The sequence below is a fragment of the Notamacropus eugenii genome, chromosome 3, assembly GCF_028372415.1.
Source record: "Notamacropus eugenii isolate mMacEug1 chromosome 3, mMacEug1.pri_v2, whole genome shotgun sequence".
Taxonomy (NCBI): Eukaryota; Metazoa; Chordata; class Mammalia; order Diprotodontia; family Macropodidae; genus Notamacropus; species Notamacropus eugenii.
Genome location: NC_092874.1, coordinates 372,027,433 through 372,042,392, shown reverse-complemented (window position 1 = coordinate 372,042,392; position 14,960 = coordinate 372,027,433). Strand labels below are relative to the sequence as shown.

Sequence of the window (14,960 nt, the reverse complement as noted above, 5' to 3'; positions counted from 1 at the left end):
ATGTTTTTAATAACAGTGATGGCAATAAAATGCCACCTCATCCCAGAGAGGATCAGCAGCTTACCTCGAAGTCAGAATGGCCTGGGCTCAAGTCCTGCCCTCTGCCATATACCAGCTCTGTGAGCCTAGGTAGGTGACAACTTCAGAGCTCCAAAGCAGCACGCTTAAGGCTATAGAATGAAGCTATAGAACATTTTCTGATACATGTATTAATAAAGGCAGTTTCCTCGTTGAATCTCCCTACACCAATGAAATCACTGACCAGTGCAAGAAGGGGAAGGGAAAAAGAAAGGAAAGAGAAGGGGAAGGAAAGGGAAAGGGGAGAGGAGGGTAGGAAAGAAAGAAGAAGGAAGGGGAGAGGAGGACAGGGAAGGTAAGGAAGGAAAGGGGGGAGAAAAGAGGGGAAGACAGGGGAAGGAAAGAATCCCTATTGATGCTAGGGGAAAGTGATAAATTCTTTAATCTGATATCACCTAACTTAAAGATTTTCAGTAACCAGGAGCTCACTTTGTAAGGAGATAGCCTCTTCTCCTTTTGTCAGAGTGGAAGAGGGACATAGTGATTTTGGTGATTTTGGAATCATGAAGACCTGGAATGCAGCTGTACTGATGAAATATTAACTATACCACTGTTTCACAGATAATACATAGGAGGCATTGGAGTTTTCCATCTCCAGCCTCTAACAGGTTCACTCTTGATCTGGTCAGACTGGTGGACAGCTTCTGAGGGGTTAATAATCAAGTTATTCTAGTCTAGTCTTCTCAAAGTGTTGTGGGAGAACCAGCTCCTACAGCATTCTCTAATCACCCTTTTCCCAGGGACTGATGAGGGGGTGGGGGGGCAACTACCCCTATGTGTTGATGGGGATAATTGAGACAGGCACAGTTTGTGCACTCTCCTAAATCTTCTCGAGCCTCAATGGTGGTCAGTTGAGGTTCCCTATGGTTTTCCTCCATGGATTCCCTCATGGATTTCCCCCATATGGGTTTTTTTCCCCATTCACTGACCAATGCCCAGTTGCTTTTATAGGACAATCAGACAAAGAAGGCATCTTGCCAACATTTAAGTTCACAAGTTAACTTCAGCAATTGTCATCATTTAGCAATACTGTTAACTTTACGCTAGCACAAGTGTAGTAAACATTACATTATGTCACCCCTTATCTCACAGCACAGCCTCAGTAGGACTGTCTGTCACTATGATTTTAAGAACTACTATCTAGAATCCTTGAAACTATTCTGGGAGTTATTATCTTACACCTGGAAACTGACATTCCCATGGCCATGGTTCCTGAGAAACTAAACTCTAAAATCTTCCTTACATATAAACACATGCTATCATCATGCTACTGAAACTTTCAGTATCCACGGGCAACTCTATAGAACTAAGTTACAGATAAGTTTTTGATCTGCATTAATGGAAGTAGTTCCCACCCTGGAAGATTCTCATACTTATAAAATCAGAGGTGTGGACTAAAAAGAAAGGGAGGATGTATTGATTTTCCTACTTCACTTGTAATTTGAACTCTGACATTAAAACTTGATATCATTAAAACAATGATATCTATAAGATTATTTCTACAAAAGGCCATATTTTTTCTTTAACTATTCAACAAGTCTTAGTTTCCTTTCTTGGGTTAGAATATGAAAGAAAAGTGATTTTGTATGTTTTGTAGAAGGATTGTTTTGTAATCCACAGATCATTATTTCCCCATTTATTTCCTGCCCTTTCCCCAGCACCTTTAACTTTGCAAGCTTAATAATGAGTTGCTATTTACTTATGTTTCCCAGTTGCTTTAAAAGACTAAAATTTCTTCTGGACATAGATAAAAAGAACTATAGCAATTATATATAGTGCTTTGTGGTTTGCAAAACAATTTACAAATAGTATCTCATTTTATCCTAGCAACAACCCTGGGAGGTAGGTGTTATCATTACTCCCATTTGACAGTAGAAGAAACTGAGGTAGAAAAGAAGTCATATGTGACTTGCCCAGGCTCACGCAACTGATGAATATTTGAGGCCAAATTTGTACTAAGGTCTTCCTGACTGTAGGTCCAGCACTATTCCCTGTGCCACGTAGTTCTCTAAACTGTTATTTAAGCACAGTAATAATCTATACATGGGGTAGCTAGGCGACTCAATGGACAGAGTGCTGGGCCTGGAGTCAGGAAGATTCATCTTTCTGAGTTCAAAATTCTGGCCTCAGACACTTGCTAGTTATGTGATTCTGGGCAAGTCACTTAACCCTGTTTGCCTCAATTTCCTCATCTGTAAAATGAGCTGGAGGAGGAAATGGGAAACTACTCCTGTATCTTTGCCAAGAAAACCCCAGAGCGGATCACAAAGAATCAGACATGACTGAACAACAAAATAACTGTAAATAAAGCAAAGTACCAACGTTAGTAGGTAAATATGAAATACAAACATAGGAAATGGGATGGTTGATATTTGAGTTTCACATTCTTTCCCTATTATTTTCTCAGTTTTTTTTTTTTTAATTTTATGTAATGCATCAGTATAATTATATAAGAGGAGTGTACTAGTGCTGGATTCTTTCTTGCCCCAATTGTTAGCTTTTCTGAGGAGTACCATGATTCTCTATCACAAGCAAATTTGCTGACAACTGTGCCATATGGTTTTTGGGAAAATGTTCAAGGAACATTCCATTTGTGTTTTTGTACAGTTAGGGAGTGAGGATGTGTGTGGCAGTGTAAGGACCTGATTTTACTTAGTTCAGTTTGATCCGTGGAGATTATAGGACTCAGAGATAGAAAGAAAACTTGGAGATCATTTTAGTTCAACCTCCTTATTTTACAAAGGATGAAATTAACACTCACAGAGGCAAACTAAACTGTTCAAGGTCACTGGGTGAAAAAGTAGCAGGGCTAAGAAATTCAAAAGCCGAATTCAAAAAAGGAATGTGAAACCTTTGACTTTAAATCCAGTGTTTTCCCCTATGTACTTCAAGCTGCCTGGAGAGTACAATATATTCCTGCCTTTCCATTTGACCTCCTATCTGCCACCATCCCTAGGGTCTGGGTTTCTAGGCTGATTGGTGGGTTTGAGAGAAAAGCAAAAGCAAAGCTCATAGACTTTTTGGACCACTAAAAGCGTCACTTATTTTTTGCTTCACCCAAGCCTAAAATGTATTCTCCAGGGTTCTACTTTTTTCCTCAAAATTCTGCAATCTCTTTCTGGAAGTATAGTGACTGAACAAATTCAGAATGCTGAATTTGGGGAAACTATCACTGGACCAAGTTCAGCTTCTCTGATGCCAGATTAAGAATTACTTTCAGTAAGAGGCCCTCCACTAGATTAGTCATTTTCCTCCATGCAGCAGCTCAAGAAGGCTAGGATAAGAGAAGGGTGAGGTAGTCTCACCAAGGGAGGTCAATGTAGGCGTGGGTGACTTTAGGGTCAGTGATGGTCCAGAGAGGGGAAAAAGCTTTTGAGATTAATGGGAAGGACAGAGGCAAGTCAGGAATAGTGAAGGAAAGGCAATGCAGCAAAGGAAGAGAAAGAATATATTACTTGAGAAGTTAAAGGGCAGGGAATATGGGCTGGGATTCAGGACTTCAAGAAAGAAGCAGAATAATAGGGCAATGGAGTCTATAGGCTAAGGGGCAAAGTGGAAGTTCTGGCCGGGATTTGAAAAAATTAAATTCTGAAAAGGGTGATAATTGTGATGTCAACTGGAGACAAGACAGGGGAAGAGAGGTAAGGAGAATGTGAAAAGTAAAGCAAACTGGAAGAGTAAAGGAAGTATACTATGAGAGGAAGTAGCTCTAAGGGAAGGGGAAAAAATAAAAGTATCTGGAGATGAGGAAGGAGGGTTGAGACAACCCCAAATTGTGTCGTGAAATCTGAATGCAAGCACTGCATTCAGGACTCAGTGTCCTGGTTGCGTTTTGCCCAAGTCATGTAGCAAGTAATTGTTAGAGCCCAAATTTTTCCAAGTTCTAGCAAAGTACTTTACCATCGTGTAGATGGTATCTTCTTCAGCAGTGTTTTTCACCCTGTGAAGAGAAATAGATAAAGGAGATGGTGGTGATGATACAGGTATGGATATTAGTGATGGTAGCTTTGAAGTGGTTGATCATGGAGTCCAGTCTGGTTGGTAAGTCAGTTATATCAAAAGAATACTAATGAACTGGCAAGAAAGATTTGGGGTCAAATGATCAAAGATACAAGAGAAAGACTAAAGAAGACTTAGAAGATAAAGAGATTATAGTCAGAGAAAAGCAGCATAAATGTTGATCTCTTAAAGATAGAGTAGTAATGTATCATGAAAAGATGTACCATGTTGTATCAATTACTTGATAGAATGTAATATTAAATTGACTGACTCCCGCAACAAACATCACAACCATTTATATTTTAAAATGTTTAATATGAAACGTTCTTTTTTCTGCAACTACTTTTCTGTATTATTTGGTATTGAAATCACAAGTTTTTTGAACATTCTTTATTTCTTTATCAAGATACTATAAATCATATTAGATATTGAGTGCCTTTGATAAACAGCCTATTTTTACCAAGTAGAGTTTTGATTATAACTCATAAGTTTTCATTGCACTCTAAATAAGATGAGTTCTCAGGTCTTTGAAGCAAGTCCATAGAGCTTTGAAATATCTGAATCTCTTAGATAAATTTCTGAAAATTCCATGACATATTAATGGGTTCAGGTTATGTTGTTGTATTCTGTTTAGAAATTTCTATAATCTTCAAAGGAGATAAAATTTCCAGGCCCATTGGAAATTAAATATATATATATATAATTTGGGAGGTAATCATTTTACAATCTTTACAATCATTTTTTAAAAAATCTGTTTTATTTTTTTACGAACTCATTTGGACTTCTGATACTAACCTTGCTTGACTTTGGAATGAAAAAGTGAATTTTGTTAGTAAAGCTGCCTGCGGCCAGTCTTTAGGGATACCTATCTTTGAATTGTCTTGCCCTCTAGGATATAGTTGAAGTTAGTACAAATCAACTTCCTCAGTTTTTAGATGCAGAAACCCACACTCAAAAAGGGTTTGCCCAAGTTATTAGCTCATAAATGTTGCAACTGACATTCAGGATTCAAATCCAGATATTCTGATATCAAATCTAGTTTAATCCAATAATGCCAATTAATGCAGCTACATAGTAATCCCTGGTTTTGGCTTTATAGGTTTTTTAAAAAATATCTACAAATAATAAATTGTCTTCTTGTGCACTTGTGCTATCAAAATGGTTTATTAACTAAATATCTAAGTTAAAATCTAAGCCTTCATGCCCTAGGGTATTACAAATATGTGATGCCACTTTCTTTCTGTCTCTCATTCTTCCTACCTTTTTTCCTTCCTTCATTTTCTTTCTCTCTCTGTCTCTGTCTCTCTTTGTATGTGTCTGTCTGTCTCCCTCCCTCCCTCCCTCTTTCCCTCTCCCCCTCTCCCCCTCTCTCCCTCTCCCCCTCTCCCCCTCTCTCCCTCTCTCCCTCTCTCCCTCTCCCCCTCCCCCTCTGCCCCTCTCCCTCTCTCCCTCTCCCCCTCTCCCCCTCTCCCCCTCTCCCCCTCTCTCCCTCTCCCCCTCTCTCCCTCTCTCCCTCTCTCCCTCTCCCCCTCCCCCTCTGCCCCTCTCCCTCTCTCCCTCTCCCCCTCTCCCCTTCTCTCCCTCTCCCCCTCTCCCCCTCTCCCCCTCTCCCCCTCTCTCCCTCTCTCCCTCTCTCCCTCTCTCCCTCTCCCCCTCCCCCTCTGCCCCTCTCCCTCTCTCCCTCTCTCCCTCTTTCCCTCTCCCCCTCCCCCTCTGCCCCTCTCCCTCTTTCCCTCTCCCCCTCTCTCCCTCTCTCCCTCTCTCCCTCTCCCCCTCTCCCCCTCTCCCTCTCTCCCTCTCTCCCTCTCCCCCTCTGCCCCTCTCCCTCTCTCCCTCTCTTTCTCTCTTTCTTCCTCTCTCCTCTCTTCTCCAGGCTGTTATTTTGTGGTTGCTAAATGTCTACTATGTGGAAAGGACAGACCTAAATACAAGTGAAGAGAAACGTGAGACACAGTCTCTGTCCTCAAAGGGTGCTTTTCACCCCCAGAAGCTTGCATTACTTAGATCTCAAGTGGTTACTCTGACCTGTACCCCACATATGGTGAACATGTACTAGTCATTTAGTAAACATTTTTTAAGATTGAATTCAGCTGCTAACATGGCAGGGAAGGAAAGTGGAGAAGGTTGAGTAAAGAATATTTTTGCCAGAACATTTTGCCAAAGCACACTCAATTTGCCTTGCCTTATTCACTGAATACATTGGGCAAGATAAAATAATGTTATTATGTCAATAAAAATGATTCAGGTGACAGTTTACATATTAGTATTTTTATAACTACATGTCCAGACAACTTTTAGCATTTATTTTTTCAAGATTTTGAGTTTCAAATTTTTTCCCCTCCCCTCTTCTGAAAGTGCTAAGCAATTTTATATAGATTATCCATGTGCTATCATGCTGTGTACATATGTTCATATTAGTCATAGGTGTGAAAGAAGAAACAAATCAAAAGAAAAAAACATGAAAAATAATAAAGTGAAAAATATGCTTTGATCTGCATTGAGTCTATCAGTTACACATCATGATGTAGAGTTTTCCTTCATGAGTCCTTTGGAATTGTCTTGGATCATTATGCTGTTGAGAAGGGCTGAGTCATTCATAGCTGATCATCACACAACATTGCTGCTTTTTGTACAGTGTTTTCCTGGTTCTGCTCATTTCCCTTTGCATCAGTCTTTCCAGGTTTTTCTGAAATCTTCATGTTCATCATTTCTTATTGTACAACAGTATTCCATTACATTCATATACCACAGGTTGTTCAACCATTCCCCAAATGTCGAGCATCCCTACAATTTCCAATTCTTAGATACCACAAAAGGAGCTGCTACAAATATTTTTGCACATATAGGTCCTTTTCTCTTTTTTTTAAATCTCTTTGGGATGCAAACCTAGTAGTGGTATATTTGGATGAAAGGGTATCCACATTTTTCTACTCCTTTGGGTGTAATTCCAAATTGCCTCCAGAATGGTTGAATCAGTTCACAACTCCACCAACAATGCATTAATGTCCCAATTTTCCCACATCCTCTCCAACATTTATCATTTTTCTCTTCTTTTTGGCATATTAGCCAACCTGATAGGTGAGGTGGTACCTCAGAGTTATTTTAATTTGTATTTCTCTAATCAAAAGAGATTTAGAGAAGTTCTTCATATGCCTATAGATAGCTTTGATTTCTCCATCAGAAAACTGCCTGTTCATGTCCTTTGAACTTTTATCAGTTGGGGAATGGTTTATATTCTTATAAATTCGACTCAGTTCTCTATATATTTGAGAAATGAAGTCTTTATCAGAGACACTTGCTGTAAAGATTATTTCCCAGCTTTTTACTTGCCTTCTAATCTTAATTGCATTGTATCAAAATTATCTTTTTTACATTTCATAATGCTCGCTATCTCTTGTTTGGTCATGAATTCTTTCCTTCCCCATAGATCTGACAAGTAGACTATTCATTGTTCTTCTAATCCACTTATGGTGGTCACCCTTTATGTCTATATCAAGCATTCACTTTGACCTTATCTTGGTATAGGGTGTGGGATATTGATCTATATCTAGTTTGTGCCCTATTGTTTTCCAGTTTTACCAGCAGTTTTGGCCAAATAGTGAGTTTTTGTCTCGAAGGTTAGGGTCTTTGTGTTTATCAAATACTAGGTTACTAAGGTCATTGACTACTGTGTCTTATATACCTAATCTATTTCGTAGCTAGTACCAGATAGTTTTGATGATTACTGCTTTATAATATAGTTGGAGATTTGGTATTGCAAAGCCACTTTCCTTTGTATGTTTTTCTCATCAAAATTCCCATGACATTCTTGACCTTTTGTTTTTCCAGATGAATTTTGTTATTTTTTCTAGCTCTATCAAATAACTTTTTGGTAGTTTGATTGGTGTGGCTCTGGATAAGCAAATTAGTATAGACAGAATTATCATTTTTATTATGTTGTCTTGGACTACTCATGAGAAATTAATATTTTTCCAATAGTTTGGATCTGACTTTATTGTTTGAAAGGTGTTTTGCCATTGTGTTCATATAGCTCTTGGCTTTGTTTTGGCGGGTAGACTCCCAAATTTTATATTGTTTACACTTATTTTAAATGGAATTTCTCAATTTCTTTTGCTGCTGGGCTTTGTTGGTCATATAAAGCACGTCTAAGAGTGTTCTACATGATCTATATTCACTGGTTCCTTTTTTAGTTAAGATATACTTAGATTACTTTCTTCAATTCATCATACAGGGCAAGCATGAAAGCTCCACCCATACCTCTAAGAACTTTAGACCAGGCACCCTTGAAGACATCTTTGCCACCCTCATCTTTACCAATCTTCCTCCAGAAGTCAATTTTCCCAGTATACATGATATCAGCTCCTTCACGCTCAGACTGCATTTGCCACTTGTCTATATCAAAGGGTTCGGAGACCACACCTGCTGCAGCAGTCACTGTTTGCACAAGCATGCAATTTATCACAATATAAGTGTTCTTTGGATCTGGGAGCATACCTTTTGCTGTATCATAGATTCCATAGTAACCTGCTCTGTAGAAAATGATATCCTGCACTGAGATATTGAAACCTTGATACAAGCCATGAATTCCATCAGATTTGGTGAATTTTCACAAATTCTTCGAATTCTTTCTCAGTGCCAGATTTCCCAACGCAAGCTGCCAAGAGGGTTCTCTCAAAATTCAGGGGGTATACAAAGCAGAAAGAAGTGGCACCAGCTGCACCACCAGTGGCAGAATTGCCAGCAAAATACCTCCAAAATTGTGTATGCTTGTCTACTCCTCCCAAAACACCAGTTTACACGTATTCTTAAAGGCAAAGGCCTCAGTGGGGAAATATCTGATGATATTTGCAGAAGGAAAGCATCCCTTGTTCCTTTGTAATTTGGACAATTTTGCCTTTGTAGTGTTTACCTGCAATAATTTGTTCACTTGCATGCTGCACCTGCAAAAGTGGCTGAACTCTCTTGATGGAGGCCACACAGTCTTGGAGATAACAACTTGAGATACCACTGGCCAGGATGTCCTTGATGTAGGAAATGATCTGTTCCATCATAGTTGCAGAAAGCGAAGGGGAGGGCTGAAAGCTGGGGAACTCCTTTCTGCTTATACAACCCCTTGCTATAGCTCAGACCAAAAAGTTTACTTATGGTTTTAGATAGATAGCTGCTTATCATTTTAAGGAAAGTTCCTTTTATTCTTATGATCTCTAGTGTTTTTACTAGGAATGAGTGCTATGTTTTGTCAGAACCTTTTTGCAGGCAGCATTTATTAAGATAATCATATGATTTCTGTTGGCTTTGTTATTGTGATAGTCAATTTTGTTGATAGTTTTTCTAATGTTGAACCAACACTGTATTGGTTGGCTTAAATCCCATCTGGTCATAGTATATAATCCTTGTAATATATTGCTATGATCACCTTGCTAGTATTTTTTTAAAAAATTTTGCACTGATATTTATTAGGGAAATTGATCTATGATTTTTTCTGTTTTAGCTCTTCCTGGTTTAAGTATCAGCACCACAAAAAGAGTTTGATAAGACTCCACTTATTTTTCCAAATAGTTTACATAGAATTGGAATTAATTGTTCTTTGAATGTTTGGTAGAATTCATTTGTGAATCCATCTGACTCTGGAGATATTTTTCTTAGGGAATTCATTAATGGTTTTTTCAATTTCTTTTTCTAAGATGAGGTTATTTAGGCATTCTATTTCCTGATCTGTTAACCTGGATACTTTATGTTTCCATAAATATTCATTGATTTCAGTCAGATTGTCAGATTATTGCAATATAATTGGGCTAAATATTTTCTAATGATTAATTTCTTCTTTATCATTTTTGATACTGGATATTTTATTTTCTTCCTTTTTTTAATCAAATTAACCAGTGACTTATCTGTCTTTTTATTTTCATAAAACCACCTCCTAGATTTATTTATTGTTCAACAGTTTTAGGGTTTTTTTGTTTGGTTTTGTTGTTATACTTTCTTATTAATTCCACCTTTGATTTTCAAGATTTACAGTTTGTTGTTCAATTGGAGATTTTTAATTTGTTTTTTTCCTAGTTTTTTTTTAGTTACATGCCCAATTCATTTATCTATTCTTTTTCTATTTTGTTGATGTAAAAAACTGGAGAAATAAATATTCCCCTAATTACTGTTTTGACTGTATCCCATAAATTTTGGTATGCTGCTTTATTGTTGTCATTCTCTTTAATGAAATTATTGATAGTTTCTATTGATTTGTTTTTTGGCCCACTTATTCTTTAGGATTATGTTATTTAGTTACTAATTAATTTTAATCTATCTTTCTGTTGCCCTTTATTGAATGAATTTTTATTGCATTATGATATGAAAAGAATGCCTTTAGTTGCTTATAATTAAAAATTTGACAATATCTGGGGAAAGGAGGAAAGACACTATGTTCCCATTTGTAGCTGGTAAAGCATTCAAAATTCAAGCTCTCACTGAGACTGATCATTTCAAGGTAACTGTCAATGATGCCCACTTGTTGCAGTACAATCACTGAATGAAAAATTTCAATGAGATCAACAAGCTGGGCATTTCTGGTGACATTAACCTTACCAGTACCTCACATACCTTGATATAAATTTAAAGGATCAGAAATATTTTTAAAGGAATTTTCCTGTAAAACATATACTCAAATGCTTCCTGCTTGTTATGGGAAAAATCTCAAAGATACTCATACTCCATTTACTTTCTTTGTCATAGCCACACAAAATTTAATATATGTTCTTTAAGTTAAAAAAAAAAAAAGCACAAAAAAACAAAAAACATAAGAATACATTTAATATTTTTGCCTTTCTACATTTGATTTTGAGGTTTTATGCCCTAATAAATGGTCAGTTTTTGTGTAAGTACCATATGCTGCTGAGAAAAAATCAGGTATATTCCTTTCTGTTCCAATTCAGTTTTCACCAAAGGTCTGTCATATCGAGCTTTTCTAATATTATATTTCTCTCCTTAGTTCCTTTCTTATTTATATTTTTTATTGCATTTATCAAATTCTGACAGGGGACAATTGAGGTCCCCTCTAGTGTAGTTTTGCTGTCTATTTCTTCCAGTAACTCATTTAACTTCTACTTTAAGAATTTAGATGCTATACCACTTGACACACATATGTTTAGCATTGATATTACTTCAATGTCTATGGTACCTGTTTAGCAAGCTGGAGTTTCCTTCCTTACCTCTTTTAATTAGATCTATTTTTGCTCTAGCATCAGGATTGCTACCCCTGCTTTTCTTTTCTTTTCTTTTTTTTTAATTCAGTTAAAGCACAATAGATTCTGCTCCACGCCCTTATTTTTACTCTGTGTATGTCTTTCTCCTTCAAGTATGTTTTTTGTAAACAACATATGGTAGCATGCTGGTTTTTGATCCATTCTGCTATCTGCTTCCATTTTATGGGAGACTTCATGCCATTCACATTCACATTATGAACACTGTGTTTTTTCCCCACTATCTTATTTTTTGTCATATTTGTCCTTTCTTTCTTTTCACTCTTTCCTTCCTCAGCAGTGTTTTGCTCCTGTCTACCCCCTCTCCCCATCTGTCCTTCCTCCTTTCAGACCCACACACATATACACACATACACATTCTTGACTTATTCTCCTCCCCTACTATTTCCCTGTCTGGTAAGAGAAATTTTTATATTCAACTGATTATGTATATTATTCCCTCTTTGAACCAATCCTGAGGAAAGTATGGCTTCATTGATGCCTGTCACCCACCCTCTTATCTTTCTCTCCATTGTAATAGGTCTTTTGCACCTCTTCATGTGAAATACTTTACCCCATTCTATCTCTCTCTTCCAGTGAACTGCTCTTTCTCATCCCTTAATTATTTTTATGTCATTCCTTTCAGTTTCACCTTATACCCACACTTATATTCCTTCTAGTTATATTTTAATAGTACAATTTTTAAGAATTGCAAGTATCATCTCCTATTTATGGATGTAAACAGTTCAGTTCTATTTAATCCCCCATGTTTTCTTTTCCCTTTTTGACTTTTTCGGTTTCTCTTGAAAACTTGAAATCCTTCTATTTCATTGAATGACCATTTTTTCCCTTGATGTATTATGTTTAATCTCACCAAGATCATTCTTGGTTGTAGTCCTAGTTCCTTTGCCTTCTGGAATATCATTTTCCATGAACTCCAGTTTTTTAATGTTGCATCTACTAAGTCTTGTGTATTCTTTATTGTGGATTTCTGATATTTGTATTGTTTCTGGCTACTTGCAGTATTTTTCCCTTGATCAGATAGTTCTAAATTTTGGCTATAATATTCCTTGGAGTTTTTATCTTGGGATCTCTTTCCTGAGGTGATTAGTGGATTCTTTAAATGCCTATTTTGCCTTCTTGCTCCAGGATATCAGGGCAGTTGTCCTTGACAAATTCTTGAAAGATACTCTCCAGGTCCTCCTTTTAATTATGGCTTTCAGACAGTTCAGTGAATCTGACATTATCTCTCCTGGATCTATTTTTCAGATCAGTTATTTTACCCTCAAGGCATTTTATGTCTTCTTCCACTATTTCTTTCTTTTGAATTTGTTTGATTTTTGATGTCTCATAGAGTTACTAGCTTCCAGTTGACCAATTTTAACTTTTAAGGTGTTATTTTCCTCATCTTTTATATGTCCTTTTTCATTTAGTCAATTGTACTTGTCAAATAACTTAAGGAGTTATTTTCTTCAGTGGATTTTTTTAAAATCTCCTTTTCCATTTGACTAATTCTACTTTTTAAGCAGTTTTCCAGGCTGTTGACTCTTTATTCATAATTCTCTTGCAGCACTCATTTCTTTTCCCAACTTTTCTTCTACCTCTCATATGATTTTTGAGCTACTTTTTGAGCTCTTCCATGAGCTCTTTTTGGACTTGAGCCAACTTCCCATTTTTCTTTGGGTTTTTGCTCATAGGTGCTTTGGCATTGTTGTCCTCAGTTTGTGATCTTTCCTGTCACCGTAATAGCTTTCTACATTCAGGTTCTTTTGTTCTTTTTTGCTCATCTTTTTTGGCCTTTTTCCTTTCATTTAAATTTGAGCTCTGCTGCCAAGGTAAAAGAGGCCCTGTCTCAGGCTTCTTCTGCCAGGGTTTGCAGGCCCTGGCTGTTTGCCTGGTGTTGCACTGATGTTACCTGAGGCCCAAGGGGAATCCTTGTGTCTGATGCTATGCTGAGGGGTTGTGGAGGAGGGGGGTATCAGGTGCTACTGGAAGTCATAGGGGTCTGGCAGCCTGCCTGACACTGAGCTGGAGTCCTAGTGCTGGTGTCTGGCATGAGTTGAGGCTGATGAAACCTCAACACTGAAGCAGGTGGTTTGGTAGGTGGAGGTTGCCTGTCTGTTTAGGCACTAATTGCATGGTTTCTGCCTGTTTGCCCAGGTCTATGCTGAAGCACATGGTGGTTCTCAGAGCTAGTCTGCCTGTTCCCCTGGCTATCCTGAGGAACATTGGCATTTGCTTGTTTCACCACACTAGGGCTCAGGATCTCCTGCCAGTTTGCTGAGGTGAGGGGTTTGCTGCTGGGTTACTAGGATACTTCCTGTCCTTTGCTGTGCTCTCCCTTCACCTGAATGAGACAAAGCTCTCCTGTTGATCATCTAAGTTTCTCACACTCAAAGATTGTTTCTTTTTTGCATGTTCTGCTGTTCCAGGATTTCTTTTGGGGTGCTATTTTGGGGTGTTTGGAGGTGAAAATTGGAGCATTACAGCAATTTACTGCTTAGTCCACCATAGTGCTCCTAAAAGTCCTCAAGATTATAGTTTAAGGAAGGAAACTATGAGTCAAGTATGCTAGAGTGCATTTAACTTAAGGCCCACAACTTTAACTCCCTTTTCATCCAGTTGTGTGGAAGTCACCACAAGAAAATGTAGCTACCAGGCATGGATCCAGTGAAATTAAGTAAAACCTATTGCTATGTGATTGTGGACTTAATAAAACTATGTTTGTGAGCTGTTTTGAAGGTGATTTTCTAAAACAAAAGTAGGATGAGTGCAATATCTAATTTGGTTCTCATGAAAAAGGAATTGAAGTTTATGGGATGGGAATTAAGGGTTAGTAGGGGTAGAATGAGATTCATACCTACTATTTAACTTTCTCCTACTGGTAAATCTATCAATTAAACACATATTTACTAATTGTCTACAAAGTGCCAGCTGTTGGTAGCTTCTTTAGATGGATAGAGCACCAGGCCTGGAATTAGGAACACCTGAGTTCAAATCCAATCTCTGACATTCAATAGCTGTATGACCCTGGGCAAGTCACTTAACTCTGTTTGCCTCAGTTTCCTCACCTGTAAAATCAGCTAGAGAAGGAAATGGCAAACCACTCCAGTGTCTTTGCCAAGAAAGTCCCAAATGGAATCATGAAGAGTAAGTAGGACATGACTGAAAAAAGTAAGCAACAGCAAAGTGCCAGCCACTATGCTAGGTATTAGGGATGGAAATAAAAAGGTTGAAACAATCTCAACCTGAAATAAGCCTGGAGAAGACAAATACTTTTAAAAATATATATATGAAACACAAAGATAAAGCTAATAAATATAAATATAGACAGAGTTGTTAAATATAAGGTAGTTTGGGAGCAGTGGCATGATCTTTGGAGAGATCTGAAAAGATTTTATACAGAGGATGATACCTCTGGTACATCTTTGAGAAAGAGGTAGGTAATAAGGAAATGGATTCCTAGGCCTGGGAGATAACCCACACAAAGGCACTGAGATGGTAGAGGAAATATCAAGAATGAGAAGTCAAAAAGACTATTTTTGCTAGATCACACAATGAAGAAGAGGGAGGAACGTATAATAACCCTGGAAAGATAGGTTGGGGCCAGGCTGTATAGGCCTTTAAAAGGTAAACAGAGGAGTCTATTTG

At 37.8% G+C, this 14,960-nt stretch overlaps 1 protein-coding gene across 3 annotated transcripts in view; it reads left to right on the top strand.

Moving 5' to 3' along the window:
• LOC140496993 (aldehyde dehydrogenase 1A1) overlaps positions 1 to 14,960 on the top strand; it is a 269,491-nt gene that overhangs the window by 85,328 nt on the left and 169,203 nt on the right. The window lies entirely within an intron of this gene.